Source organism: Neolamprologus multifasciatus, chromosome 14, assembly GCF_963576455.1.
Source record: "Neolamprologus multifasciatus chromosome 14, fNeoMul1.2, whole genome shotgun sequence".
Taxonomy (NCBI): Eukaryota; Metazoa; Chordata; class Actinopteri; order Cichliformes; family Cichlidae; genus Neolamprologus; species Neolamprologus multifasciatus.
This window is the reverse complement of record NC_140452.1, coordinates 11807447-11823125: the sequence shown is the minus strand read 5'-3', so window position 1 is coordinate 11823125 and position 15679 is coordinate 11807447. Positions and strand designations below refer to the sequence as shown.

The 15679-nt window shown below is 41.7% G+C and overlaps 1 pseudogene; it reads left to right on the top strand.

The window, feature by feature from the left end:
* Positions 1 to 9428: 9428 nt before the first annotated feature.
* LOC146503628 (uncharacterized) lies at positions 9429 to 10982 on the top strand (annotated as a pseudogene).
* The last annotated feature ends 4697 nt before the right edge of the window (positions 10983 to 15679 follow it).

Here is a 15679-nt window from a genome sequence, read left to right as displayed (position 1 = left end):
CCAACATGTTCACATGTTAACTGCAAAATGAACTGATGAAAACAGTACAAAGGTTAAAGTACCACACATGCTGTAGTGCAGACCTTCCCAAAGTGTGGGGCCCGCCCCCTAGGGGGGGCGCAGAGCCATTGCAGGGGGGGCGCGGAATGAAAAGGGGGGGAAAAAACACAAAACACTTGGACACTGCTAGCACGGGGCGCCCACAGAAACGCAAAGCAGGAGATGAAGCATCGCTGAATATGTTTCCAAACCAACTTCATTCTAAGCCAAAGACTAGAAAATATGGTGAAGCATATCTTCCCTTTGGCTTCACCTGCACAAGTGCCGAGGTAGGTCTCCCTGCAGAATTGGTTTTACCTTCGTAGGGAGCAGCGCTGGGCTGTTTAAATTACGGACAAACGGGATCCCACAGTTGTTTATGTTTTTAAACCCATTTTGCACAGAGAGGCATTTTTTTGAAAAATGTATTGATGCAATGTTGAACATTATTACACATGAAAAAAAAACTACACGTGAGGCCTCTGCCTTTCTAAATGGAGGGACAGTAATTGTGTACGTGTAAGCGTGTAAAACCTGAAGATTAACAGTATTTTGTCTCTATCTGCCATTCTGCAATTCATCTCATGTAAACAATAACGTGGTGCACAGCGTGACGTGAAAAAAGGCACATACCTTTGACATTGCGTGATGAACACGTAAACGCAAAAAAGGAGTTTTAAAAAATCTCCGTTCTCGGTGATTCGAAACGCCGTTTACGTGTGGACGAAACAACTGCGTTTTCAAAAATACCCGTGTAGGTGTGGACGCAGCGTAAAAGAGTTAGTAGTTTATTTTATTACTACCTGTCATTTATTGCAGATTACTTGTATTTGCTTAATTGTTTACTAAATGTTTGAGGTGTGAAATAAACCGCAATGGAGCAAAATATGGGTGTGCGTGGTTGGAGGATGTGTTTGTGCGGTGCGGTGCGTGTGCGTGAGCGCGTGCACGCGCGAGAAGGGGGGGGGGCGCGAACATTTTTCTTGTAAAATAAGGGGGGCCCAGCAAAAAAAGTTTGGGAACCACTGCTGTAGTGGAAGCTGCAGCTGTTTTATTGATAAAGTTAAAGACAAAAAAACAAAAGGATTAATCACTCATGTAACTGTGTCACTATATATCAGCATTAACAGGACCTCAGTTTGGTGTTTCACAAAGCTGCTGATCTCAGACCTGCACAGCTTCCGTTTTAAACACTTGATGTACTCAGCTGCATGAAGAGCATATGAGATTTTCTCTAACGCAATTAAATAAAACCTGATGAAGGTCAAAGGTCGTCAATTGTATGTTGAACTACAAACTTGTCATCTGGAATTTTTTCAGTTTTTTTACACATAGTGTGTTATTTACCGTAAAATGATTCAGAGTTATTCATACCAGAGTAACCAGAGAGGATCACATATTTTTAAATATATAACTTTCTACAGGATTGAATATAATATCTTTATGTAAAAGTCCGAAGCCTCTGGGGAGTATCTGAGTATTTATAACATTACACAAACCAAAGGTCTAATCACAGTGTTGATGAAATGCTGAGTTTATCCATCTCCTGGGGCGGGCCTACGGAGGAGTGCTGAAGATTTCCCTGTGAGGGAGCTGCTGGTGAAGATCATGAGTCCTGCTTGATCAATGCGATGAGCTTCAGTCTTCCTGGTGTTTCTTAAATGATGCCTCTTACAGCGGGTCAACAGAACTTCTGGCACAGGACAGCTGTGATGAAAGAAAGGGAAGAAGTTTCTCCAAACCTCTGGACCCAGGAAACCCAGCTTGGTCCTGATGGTCTCCCTCACTAGTTTCTCTCCAGGGTGAATGTAGCTGTTGATCATAATATGGACTCTATTGTTAAATGAAAAGAACAAATTAGACTACACTACTGAAACGTTCTGCTGATGTTTTTAAAGTTTCCATGTTACCAGGCTGTAGAGGGCTCTGAAGATTTAAACAGTTTTAGATCCATTACACTCACAGTCTTATGTTAAAATCTCAAAGGACAGCATTATATTTTTGATATTAACAGTAACTCTGGGCCTCTGTAGAGTGTGCAGCTGATCTCATCGCTGTCTAAAAATGGATAAAAAAAAAACATAAGTATTGAAGACTATTAAGAGTAGTAGGTGTGTAGCATCGCTAACTAGCTAGTATGCTAGCGGCTAATCTAACTAACGAATTAACAACAGAGTGATTTTAGAACTATAAGATGATAAGCTGTGTGTCTTTTTTATAACAGTGACATGGTTGTATTTACCTCAATTAAACGAGTCGTCAGTCGCGGTAAACCAGCAAACAAACTCGAGCAGCCAGGCTACGTAAAAAGTGTAGGGGGCGTGTTTGCGGTCACGTCCAGCGGGTGTGTGGGCGGGAGCGTTACACAGTCGCTCCACCTCAAGTCACTACTGCGCAGACTCTGGCTCCAAATTTGCAAGATGGCAGCCTCCACAAGCGGAATATTTTGGCTTCATTTTTGCACAATGGTAGGAGGCGGGGTCGTGTTTTCTACAGTCAATGGGAGCACCACACACACATATTTGATTGTTAAATGGAGTTTACCAAGTTTAAATACATCCCGCGGGCTGGCGAACTCTCGCTGTAACTCTCGCGATAACTCGCGGTAACTCTCGCGAAACTTGGGGCTGCGCGGCTCTGCTTTACCGCCAGTGTTGCCAATTTAGCGACTTTGTTGCTATATTTAGCGAGTTTTCAGACCCCCTTAGCGACTTTTTTTTTTCTAAAAAGCAACTAGCAACAAATCTGGCGACTTTTTCTGGTGTTATTGGAGACTTATTTATGACGACTTTTTGACGTGAAAGCGGGTATCGCTTTTACTCTCAACAAGCAGCAGGTGCTGCCAGGGGCACCTCGCCCGTTCCAAAGCACGAGGGCGGAGGATAGTCCTCCCCCAGCTGCTATCAGGGCAGAAGATGTTCACACCTGTGCGTTCGAACTGCAAATGAATCACGCATGAGCGAAGCCGCTGCTCCCACACTGACTGTAACGCAGTCAGTTCTTCTTTTACTCTTATGCTGTTTTGTGGATCGGATTTAAAACTACTTATAAACACACACACACACAGTAACTCCACCAGAGTGGCTATTTCGTCCCACTTTTGCCGGTCCAAGCCCGGATAAAGGAGCAGGGTTGGAATTGTGACATTACAAAAAACAATAATTGCTAAAATAAATTTAATTTGTAGTTCTAAATAAATTCTAAATGCATTTAGGACGTTTTTTACTCACTTTATGTCTCTTCCACGATGTTATTTCTCTCTCCAGCAACGTAGGTTACAATTGACCCTGTGCACGAGAAAATGCTAACTTCCTGGTTTGAGACCGGATGTGGGGTTGTACATTTCCGGTAGCTTTACTTTGCGGTCAATCGCTACTGCGAAGATATACTCCAAAATTGATGTCCAAAACTCGAAAACGGAACGATCGCGTTAAGTTACAAAGAGGAGAAGGTGGGAACACTCACCACTGTTGTGTCATAAAAATCGAATGATCAATTTTGACGTTTAAAGAGTTTAGATCGATCAGTTGTTTACATCACTAAACACAAGCAGAACTACATCACTGCAGCAGAAGACACATCGTCCACATTCAGAAGCACATCTCTGTATAGTGACTGGTCTTATGTCGCCCTTGACTATTGTTCACCTGTAGTTTGAATGCTGAACATTTGCCTGTTTAAATAACAGGCAAATGTTCAGCATTTGCCTGTTGAACATTTGCCTGTTATTTAAACAACATTTGCCTGTTTAAATAACAGGCAAATGTTCAGCATTCAAACTACAGGTGAACAATAGTCAAACCAGATGTTTTCCCCTTATGTCGATATCAGCTAGTCAAGTACACACCTACACAGCATGTTAACAAACCGTGAAAAAAAGCCACACAAAAAATTAATGATTGCTGGTAACGGTTTCTATACATTAGTATTTACGAAGGGTATGTTGTGACTTACCTTCAAAATTACAGCGGTCCCTCGCTATAACGCGGTTCACCTTGCTGTTTCGCAGATTTTTTAGTGCAAGTTTGCATGCTTTTTTACGTCCTGCGTCCTGATCGCTGCAGACGATCTCCTCCGTCTCTCCTGTACAGTACAGAATCGCTGCATCTATCGCTAGCAGTGTGACTCTGAAGTGCAGTGCTGTATATCCACGACGTACACGAAACGTTTTGCACCGTCAAAAAATAAAATTGGCTACTTGATTTCACCTATCACTGGTTATTTTTAGAACATAACACCTGCGATAAACGAGGGACAGCTGAGAAATATAACATTTGAATCCATTTTCTCTTTTCCCCTGAGGCGTGGGGGAAAAATATCGACAAGTCGATGAACATCATTTACAGATATATTGGGTAAATGCCCGAGACATCTATAGAAATGTAAATCGCCGCTTTATTTATTTATTTGCTTAACTTGTTTTGGACCGTAAACAGGGCGCGAATAGGACACCGGAAACAAAGCTCCCCACAGGAGTTTCCGCACCGGAAGTAGCATATGCTAACGTGCACATAGTCAATTATATTAGCATGACCCATTATGCAAATTAGGCGGTGACGTCATTTAGCGACTTCTAGCGACTTTTAGGACAGCCAATTGACTATGTGCACGTTAGCATATGCTACTTCCGGTGCGGAAACTCCTGTGGGGAGCTTTGTTTCCGGTGTCCTATTCACGCCCTGTTTACGGTCCAAAACAAGTTAAGCAAATGAATGAATCAAGCGGTGATTTACATTTCTATACATGTCTTGGGCATTTACCCAATATATCTGTAAATGATGTTCATCGACTTGTCAATATTTTTACCCGCGCCTCAGGGCAAAAGAGAAAAGTGATTCAAATGTTATATTTCTTAGCTGTCCCTCATTTATCGCGGGTGTTATGTTCTAAAAATAACCAGCGATAGGTGAAATCAAGTAGCCAATTTTATTTTTTGACAGTGCAAAACGTTTCGTGGACATCGTGGACATAGAGTACTGCACTTCAGAGTTACACTGCTAGCCAGCGATGCAGCGATTCTGTACTGTACAGGAGAGACGGAGGAGATCGTCTGCAGCAATCAGGACGCAGGACACAATGTGATGTAAAAAAATAAGCGTGCAAACTTGCACTAAAAAAGCTGCAAAACAGCGAGGTGAAAGGTGAACCGCGTTATAGCGAGGGACCGCTGTAATTTTGAAGGTAAGTCACAACATACCCTTGTAAATACTAATGTATAGAAACCGTTACCAGCAATCATTAATTTTTTGTGTGGCTTTTTTTTCACGGTTTGTTAACATGCTGTGTAGGTGTGTACTTGACTAGCTGATATCGACATAACGGGAAACATCTGGTTTGACTATTGTTCACCTGTAGTTTGAATGCTCAACATTTACCTGTTTAAATCATAAGACCAGTCACTATACAGAGATGTGCTTCTGAATGTGGACGATGTGTCTTCTGCATGGGGTGATGCAGTTCTGCTTGTGTTGAGTGATGTAAACAACTGATCGATCTAAACTCTTTAAACGTCAAAGTTGATCATTAGATTTTTTATGACACAAAAGTGGTGAGTGTTCCCACCTTCTCCTCTTTGTAACTTAACGTGATCTTTCCGTTTTCGAGTTTTGGACATGATTTTGGAGTATATCTTCGCAGTAGCGATTGACCGCAAAGTAAAGCTACCGGAAATGCACAACCCCACATCCGGTCTCAAACCAGGAAGTTAGAATTTTCTCGTGCACAGGGTCAATAGCGATTTTCCTTACTGAGGAGTTGGCAACACCGTTTACCGCCGCTGCGGTGCCGCGCTTCAGTAACTTACAACTAAACCCCACTTAATGTTACATCGGCGGTGTCAGCATAACTCTCAGTAAACATCGATGTAGAACGAGGCACAAAACCCTCATACACTGTATTTTTAAGACGATACTGACCTGTAAAAATAAAGGTAGAGTCTCAGAGAAAGAATCACAGGAGCACTGGTATCTTTTCCCGAATTGCGTCTGAGAGGACAGGAAGTTGGTCCGCTCTAGGCAACCGCGGGCAAACGACTACAGCAAGCCTATTCAAATGGCGGCCCGCGGGCCAAATGCGGCCCAGAAGCAACCTGCGATTGGCCCTGCCTGTGGTCCTGGCAGAAACACAGCAAAAAATGCAAAAAATTAATTCATTAATTAATTTTTAAAAAATTTAAAAAATCCTACAGCATAGTGTAGACTGTGAATGCAACACTTCAGTAGCCTAGCAATATTTAACCCACAATGCACCGTGATGTAAACATATTAAACAATCATCGTAATATATGATGCGACAACAGCACGTCTTTCTCAGTCCAAAAGCGCAAAATTGACAATGAACCCTGCCTGGACTGACAAATACTTATTCATTTTACCGCCAAATCCAAATGCCAAACCAATGTGTTTAATTTGCAGTGAGTGTGTTGCTGTACTTACGAAGGCACCACAATGACAAACACCAGACTTTCTACACAAACCTTCCAGAGCAATCTCAGGAGAGGGCTGCAAAAGTACAGTTTAACTGCGAGTTTAATAATCTTACAACCGGAGTTGTACTACCATGGTGAGGGTCCTGTACAGTCCAAGAGAGAGTTGCAGCAGCTTCCCTTCGTGTTTGCTTCTTGGCGAAGAAGAAAAGGCCTTTCACAGATTCTGAAACAGTGAAATACTGCATGCTGGCCGTGGTGGATGCGGTGATAAGTGACGAAAAAATTAAAGTAAGTGTGACATCTGCTATTACCCCGGTCAGACAGTTCGTAGAGTTGAAGTTCTGGCGTCAGACGAGTTTGAAATGCTGTTAGATGACCTGAGGAAAACTGATGTAATCTCTATAGCAGGAGATGGGTTCACAGATAGAACTGATAATGCACAGTTGTGCATATATGTCCGTTTTTTTGGATGGGAAATTGCTCGGCTTGCTACCGTTAGAAAGACACACAGCTGGCGAAATAATGTTTGAGAAGATTTCAGCTCTTTTTGAGGAAAATGGTCTGGATATGAAGCGTGTCTGTATACTTGTGACGGATGGGGCTCCACCCATGGCAGGAAAAGTGAGTGGTCAGCAAAATATTTATTTTAATTTGAAAGGGAATTATCAAAATGTTTTTTTTATTATTATTATTTCAAATGTGCAAAAAAATAGTTTAGTTATAGTTCCCCTTTTTTAAATGGACCTTTTGGTGTGCATTTGTGAGAGGTCACCAGATTTACAGGGAAAAAAGGAATAAAAAAAATTTACTTGTTTTTCAATACAGTTGTGTGGGTTTGAAATTGATCATGATCTGCTGCTTACTGGCTGCAAAAAAATATCTGGCCCAGATAAATTCCTCGGTTTGAAAATCTTGCCCAACTAACTTCTTAGTTGAATAGCCATGGACTACAGTGTCAACATTTCCGCTTATTATTTCTCACTTTTACTCTCCTCAATTGTTATGGAATACACGTAATGAATGTAAAATAATAATTGTCTTAATTGCTGGCATATGTTTTTCTTAAAAATAATAAAATTTACCAAAATGTGGTAGCACATTTGTGTTCACCACACTTCCCTGGGGGAAGCAGGCTGAACATGTTGAAACCAGGGTGGGAACCATCCTTGATGATGTTTACTGCTCTGCTGAGGCAGCGGGAGGAATAAATGTCCATCAGGGAGGGGAGAGGGCAACGGACTGCCAACTTCAGGACTTCCTCTCTGTAGTCTGCCTCATCTCCCTTTGAGATGAGTCTGACTACCATGGTGTCATCAGCAAACTTGATGATGAGATTGTTGTTGTGGGTCGAACTGCAGTCGTGGGTGTAGAGAGAATACAGGAGGGGGCTCAGCACAGAAACCTGTGGGGAGCCGGTGCTCAGTGTGTGAATGGATGAGAGATGAGTGCCGAGTCTTACAGTCTGGGGCTGGTTTGTGAGAAAGTCCTTTATCCAGGCACATGTGAAAGGGGGGAGGCCAAGAGTAACCAGTTTGGTGATGAGGATGTCCGGGATGATTGTATTAAAGGCTGAGCTGTAGTCCACAAAGAGCATTCGGAGCGGAGGTGACTCAGCATAGAGTGGAGGGCTATGGCGATGGCGTCATCTGTGGATCTGTTTGCACGGTATTCAAACTGGTGGGGGTCAAATTCTGGGGGGAGGTAATCCTTGATTTGCTGAAGGACTAGTCTCTCAAAGCATTTCATGATTACCGGCGTGAGGGCCACAGGCTGTTAATCAATCAGGCTGGTGATGGGAGACCTCTTCGGCACTGGGATGATTGTGGCTGGTTTTAGACAGGATGGGATGGCTGCCTGATCCAGTGAGAGATTGAAGATGAGGGTGAGCTGGTGGGCATATGCTCTTAGCACCTGGGGTTCACTGCTAGGAGCACACGTCTGACATCGTGTTCCGTTACAGTGAATGGAGCGGTGCAGGAACCAGGTGAGGAAACGGATGGGAGCGGGGCTAAAGCAGATGAGTGCTGCTGTTGTGATGTTTCAAAGCGGGCGAAGAAGCTGTTTATTTCCTCTGCCAGCTGCACACTCAGGTTTTCTGTTTTCACAGTGCTGCCTCTGTGGTTTACGATGTCTCGTATTCCCTGCCACACCTCCCGTGTGTTGTTGCTGGACAGGTGGGACTCTATGTTTCTTTTGTGGTCTGTCTTGGCTTCTTTAATTCCCGTTTTCAGGTCAGCTCGAGCAGCCCCGTACAGAGCTCTGTCACCTGACCAGAAGGCGGCATCGTGGGCATTTAGGAGTGAGCTGATCTCGCTGGTCATCCAGGGTTTTTGATTTGGGAAAACCCGAATGCTTTTGTCCACAGTCACATTTGCAATACAGAACTTGATATAGACAAGTACTGATCCTGTGAAAGTTTCTAGTTCCTGGTGTTCAAATATGTCCAAGTCTGTCTGTGTGAAGCAGTCCTGTAGTTTGGAGAGAGCATTTTAAGGGCAGGTTGTAACAGTCTTTGTGGTGGGCCTGGCACTGCGTCTGAGGGGGGTGTAGGCAGTGCTGCCAACTCCTCAGTAAGGAAAATCGCTATTGGCTGTCCTAAAAGTCGCTAGAAGCTGCTGAATGATGTCATCACCTAATTTGCATAATTGGTCATGCCTATTTAATTGTAACAGATGCTGTAGGAGAGAGAAATAACATTGTGGAAGAGACAAAGTGAGTAAAATAAAAAAAAAAAAAAAAAAAAAAAACAATCTTTTAGCAATTATTGTTTTTTTTATGTTAATTTTAAATTTTTTCAGACTGTGTGTGTGTGTTGTCTTTTTAAGTAGTTTTAAACCTTGTGATTCATAAAAAGTAACAGTAAAAGAAGAACATTTTTAACCATTGTTGGAGCTATTTTTTCTTATTTTTCTTATTTTGAAATTAGTTAAAGTTTGTTGTTAGTTTACTTATTTTGGGGGTTATTTACAAGTTATTTGTTGGTTAATATTTTGTTTCAAAGTTTGTTTGATGTTACTTTGTTAAATTAGTCAGGAAGAGCTGTAGGGCCATTTTGTTTTCTATAAATAAAGCGACTGGTATAGGACCAGCATGCACTGGGGTGGGCCTATGGTTTTTTACCAGAGCAGGAGAAGCAGCAGGAGGTAACAAAAAAAAAATTGGATCTTGTTATTGCTTGCCAAACTGGATAAATAAACCATCAAAACGCAACTTTCAAGTTTGGACAATGGACTTCTTTTGCCTGCGCACAAAATAGTCTCTCAGTGCAGCAGTGGCTTGTGGACTTTTGATTGTGGGATGTTTGATTTGTCAAACAAAGGAATTGCCACTACATAAAGTAAAAAACCTGCCCGTGGACAAAGGAATAATCCTTCATTAATGGATATGTTGGATATATGGATTTCAAGGATCACCGTCGAACTGGTATAAAAGTTACTGGATCGTCTGTGAGTATTCCCGACAGATTTGATGTTGAGGCCTGGATCAACATGTCACTCGTTCATCAAAACTGGTGAGTGATAATATTGTTCAAGCCATAAAGGAAAACGGTGAAGCTATTGGAGTTTAAAGACATTATTTCACTACAAAGACTGATGAACTGAGTTTTGATGTACTAAATTGGTGCATAATTGGATCGCTAATCGAAACATGCCAACGCCCTCTGTGGAAATGTTTGTACGCTGCAATCAGCAGGTAAATGGATGTCATGTTTGTTCCCTATGCTATGGATTCTCAGTGTGCTGTGCATCTTTATTATGTTTGAAATAATCCAAGAGGACAATAAAAATGTTGGATATTAAGAGTAAACAAGAGGATGACACTCATGCAAGCAGAGAAAAGAAGCATCAAATTTACACCAAAAGGTTTGGATTTGTATATAAAGACATTCCAAGAAAAGCGGAGTTCAATGTGTAAGCAAGCATCTAAGTATATGGGGAAAATTTCCGCTTTAATGACTTCACATGAGAACGTTAAGGAAGTGTCTTCTGAATTCGGGAAGTTTATTAAATGCTATCAAGATGCAAATGCTTTGCAAGAATCCTTTTTAAGCTTGCCACTGCCAGAAGATGAAGTGAAAAGGCAAAGCGTACATTTTCAGTCTAAGGTGACAGCATTCTCTGTTTTTATGGACAAAGTAAAGGTTTGGTTGCAGGAAGTAGGCGAGCCGTATACTGAACAAAGCAATACTGCTCTTAATGATCAAGCTGTTGAAAGTTTGGATGAAATAAATCCTGAAGACAGTGTCTCTAATATCTCAAGTGTAAAGCCACCTTCAAAAACCTTGTCACAGCAAAGTCGAATGTCATCAACATCTTCCACACGCATTAAAGCTGCGGCTGACAAAGCAGCGCTCATGGAGCGACTCGCTGCATTAAAGAAAAAGCATTCTATTGAAGCGCAAGAGGAAAAACTGAGAAAAGAAAAGGAGAAATTGAGAAAAGAAAAGGAGAAATTATCCTTGGAAACAGAGCTGGCAGCAACCAATCCTCCCAGCCAGAAACATCCCTATGTTTGATGGAGACCCTTTACAGTATAGATCATTTATGAATGCCTTTGAAAATGGAGTGGAAGCTAAAACTGATAACTGGAGCGACTGTTTGCATTTAGATCAGTTCACTAGGGGGCAGCCTAAAGACTTGGTGAGAGTTGTCAGCATTTACCTCCTGAGCAGGGCTATTCCAAAGCCAAATATCTTCTTGAAGAACATTTTGGGAACGAAAATAAAATTGCCTCTGCATATATGGAGAGGATTGTGACTTGGGCACCTATTAAAAGTGAAGATGTGAAAGGTCTACAGTCATTCTCTCTTTTTCTTCAAGGATGTTCGAATCTAACACAGCAAGTTGTTTATATGAAGGAGTTGGATTTGCCCTCAAATATGAGAATGATTGTTATGAAACTTCCATACAAATTGAGGGAAAAATGGAGAGTTGTTGCCTATGAACTGCAGGAACAAAATGGTCACAGAACAGTGTTCACTGATCTGGTTGCCTTCATAATAAAACAGGTGAAAGTAGCATCAGATCCAGTGTTTGGCAACATCCAAGACTCACAATCTGGAAGCAGCTTTAAAGTTTCAAGTTCCACCAAGCAAAGAAAAAAGGGAAGTAGTCTTGCCACTAATATCAGTACAGTTCCAGGAGTCAAAGCTCAATCAACTGGAAGCAGAACAAATTCCACTGTTCTGCATAGTTGTTTTGTTCACACAGCAATCATTTACTAGAGAATTGTAAGCAGTTTAAAGCTAAAATGCATCGGGATAAGTTGACTTTTATCAAGGAAAGGGGAATTTGTTTTGGTTGTTTAAAAGTTGGTCACACAAGCAAAGACTGTAGGAGTCGTTTGGATTGCAATGTGTGTCACTAGAAGCACCCAGGGGTTCTTCATATAGAGCGAAAAGATCCAGGTGCACTCTCAGAACAAACTCAACAGATGACAAGCTCTAATGTCAACTTGTCAACTGCAACCACTCAGACATGTGGGTATATTGGGGCCGGTCATGAAGTTGATGCAGTTTTTTTCTATAGTTCCAGTTCAAGTTAAGAGCCAAAAGAGCAATAAAATCGTGCAAACCTATGCATTTTTGGATTCTGGAAGTTCTGGTACATTCTGTACAGAAACCCTGACAAAAAGACTGAATCTAAAAGGTAAAAGGACCAATATCCTTTTGAGAACAATGAGTCAAGATAGGATTGTTAGTGCACAAGTTCTGTCTGGTTTGGAAGTGTCTGGTTTGGAAGCAAATGATTTCATGCTGTTGCCAGATGTTTTGACTCAAAAGACCATGCCAGTTTCTACAGTCAATATTCCCCAGCAAGGTGACATCGATCAGTGGCATCATCTTAAACCTGTTAAACTTCACAACATTGATGCAGAGGTGGAGCTACTGATAGGCACTGATGCTTCCAATGTTTTAGAGCCATGGAAGGTGATAAAAAGTGTGGAGGGTGGACCTTATGCTGTAAAAACAAAAGTTGGCTGGGTCATAAATGGTCCCCTGCGCACTGGAAGTAACAGTGGAAATAACAACTGCACTGCTGTAACAGCCAATAGGATTTCTGTTGAGCGTCTTGAAGAAATGTTGATTAAACAGTACAATCATGATTTTAATGAAAGATCCTCAGAGGAGCAGACTGAAATGTCCAGAGAGGATATGTGTTTCATGGATATTGTTAATAGTTCAATAAAACTTATTGGAAATCATTATCACATTGATTTGCCTTTCAGGAGAGAAGGTCCCAGCTTGCCAAATAACCTCTGTGTTGCGGAGCAGCGTCTCCAGAGTCTCAGACGGAGATTTGAAAAGGATGCTCATTATAAGGATGAATACACTGAATGTGTAAACAACATGCTTGAACAAGGATATGCCGAGCTTGTCTCTGCAGATGAGTTGCACAAAGACGATGGAAAGGTGTGGTACATCCCTCATCACAGAGTGTATCATCCCACAAAGGGCAAGTTAAGAGTTGTATTTGACTGTGGAACAACTTATAAAGGAGCATCATTGAACAGCCAGCTTCTACAGGGACCTGATCTCACAAGCTCGCTGGTTGGAGTTCTGATCAGATTTAGACAAGAGCCTCTTGCATTAATGGCAGACATTGATTCCATGTTTCACCAAGTTCACGTCTCAGAAAAACACGTCAACTTTCTCCGTTTCCTGTGGTGGCAACATGGCGACACTACAAGGTCTGCACAGGAATACCGGATGAAGGTGCATTTGTTTGGAGCAGTATCTTCGCCAAGCTGTGCAAATTATGCTCTACAGAGAACTGCAGATGACAATGCACAACAGTTTCCAGCTGAAGTGGTTGATACAGTCAAAAGAAACTTTTATGTGGATGATTGTTTGAAATCTGTTGCTTCAGAAGAGGAGGCAGTGCACATGGTGAAGAGGCTGACAGATATCTGCGCTAAAGGAGGATTTAAGCTTTCAAAATGGATCAGCAACAGTCGCACAGTGCTCATGTCAATCCCAGAGGAAAGAAGAGCGAAGGAAATTAAGGCTCTGGATTTGGACACAGATCCACTTTCAGTTGAGAGAGCACTGGGTTTACAGTGGTGCATAGAAACAGACAAGTTCCGGTTCAGAACCTCCTTGCAGGACCGTCCAACAACCAGAAGGGGCATTTTGTCTGTGGTCAGCTCACTGTATGATCCTTTGGGAATCTTGTCTCCCTTCAGTATGCCAGCTAAACTGTTGCTACAAGAGCTTTGCCGACAAAATTTGAAGTGGGATGAAGTTATTCCCCACTCACTTTCCCAGCGGTGGCGTGATTGGCTGGAGGATCTCCAGCTGATTTCAAAGTTCAAAGTGGAACGTTGCATTAAACCAAGTTGCTTTGGAAGACCAGATAAGGCACAACTTCATCATTTTTCTGATGCAAGTCAAGATGGTAATGGAACCATGTCATATTTAAAGTTGGAAAAGAATAACATCACGCATGTTGCTTTTATCCTGGGGAAGGCTAGAGTTCCTCCTCTCAAGCAAACTACAATTCCCAGGCTGGAATTGACGGCTGCAGTTCTTGCAGTTCGAGTGAATATGCTTCTGCAAAAAGAGCTGCAGATAAGGTTGGAAAAATCAGTTTTTTGGACTGATAGTACAACAGTACTGAAATACATCTCCAATGAAACCAGAAGATTTAATACTTTTGTTGCAAACAGAATTGCTGTCATTCGAGAAGCAACAGATGTGAATCAGTGGAGATACGTTTCTTCCAAGGAGAATCTTGCAGATGATGCATCCAGAGGCATGAGTGCTGGGGATTTCCTCAAATGTAGAAGATGGATAAAAGGGACAGAATTTCTCTACAAGTCAGAAAGGGAATGGCCTAAACTGGATGTGGAGTACGGTGTAATTTCTGCAGATGACCCAGAGGTCAAAAGGGACCTGGCAATGAATGTCATTGTGAAGGAATTACAAAATCCTACCAACTATCTTATCCATTACTTCTCGTCTTGGGCAAAACTTAAAATCTCTGTAGCCTGGCTTTTAAAGCTGGAAGAGGCCTTGGTGTTGCTGGCGCAGAAGAGGATAGAGTTGCTTGCTGCAGGTTTGAATAAGAATGATCTGGAAAGTCAGAAAGAAGTGGAGATAAGAATGGAAAGATTTAGGACCACTTTGAAGAAAGGAAATCTGACTTCAGAAGATTTAGCAAAGGCAGAACAAGCTATTATTCAATATGCACAACAATAGAAATTTAAAACTGAAATGGCTTTAATCAGCAGTGGCCTCAAAGGAGTCTCCAAGGGAAGTTGTCTTTACAAACTTGATCCAGTGTTGGATGCAGGAATCCTCAGAGTGGGTGGCCGATTGAATAAAGCAGCCATGCCTATGGAAGTAAAGCATCCTGCAATTTTGACATATGATATGGATGTGTCAACACTGATTTTACGCCATATCCATCAAAGGTTGGGACATGCAGGAAGCAGGGTTTTAATAGTTTTGCAATTTTCATTAGTTTTTATTTTTATTTAGTTTTGACTTCAGATTTTCAATTTTATATCGTTTTAATTAGTTTTTACCAATTGTTTGCTAGTTTAGTTTAGTTTTTATTTTTTTGAAAATCCTTAGTTTCAGTTATAGTTTTAGTTGTGTTTGCAATAATTAAGTGTAACAAAATCCCAGTTTCATCATATCAGTCATTCTGCTCATCCTTGGGTATGTTGCTATTCCAGCTACCATACTGCACCCTGGACAGGTCGCCTGTCTGTCGCAGGGCTAACACGCAGAGACAGACAACTCACATTCCCACCTATGGGTTCTTTAAATAAATAAATAAAGGCAGATGAACAACCATTGATACCAGGCAACTATAAAACGTATATCTTGGCCCCAATGAGACTATTAACTCTCGCAGCACCGGGTGTTCGTAATTTTGGTTCAAGTGAATTGATAAACTTTTTGAAGGTAATTGACTCACACAGTTGTGTAGATATCCCCGTCCTGTTGTCTCGGGATGCATCACGCTGCCTTGCCTGGGGTTAGCTTCTGTTTTCTGGGGATGAGGGTTGAGTGTGCTCCCTTACCTTCTCAAGGTAAGCTAGGTTAGCCTTTCTTGTGTGAGCTTTTCAAGTGCACTTTAAGGTTTGTGGGATTTTTTTCCCTTTAGAAATGTCCCTCATAATTTGTCTCTTTCCACTACAAGACACTTGCTTTATCCAAAACACAGTCATATTCAAAGTAATCCCAAATTGGACTCTGGCTCC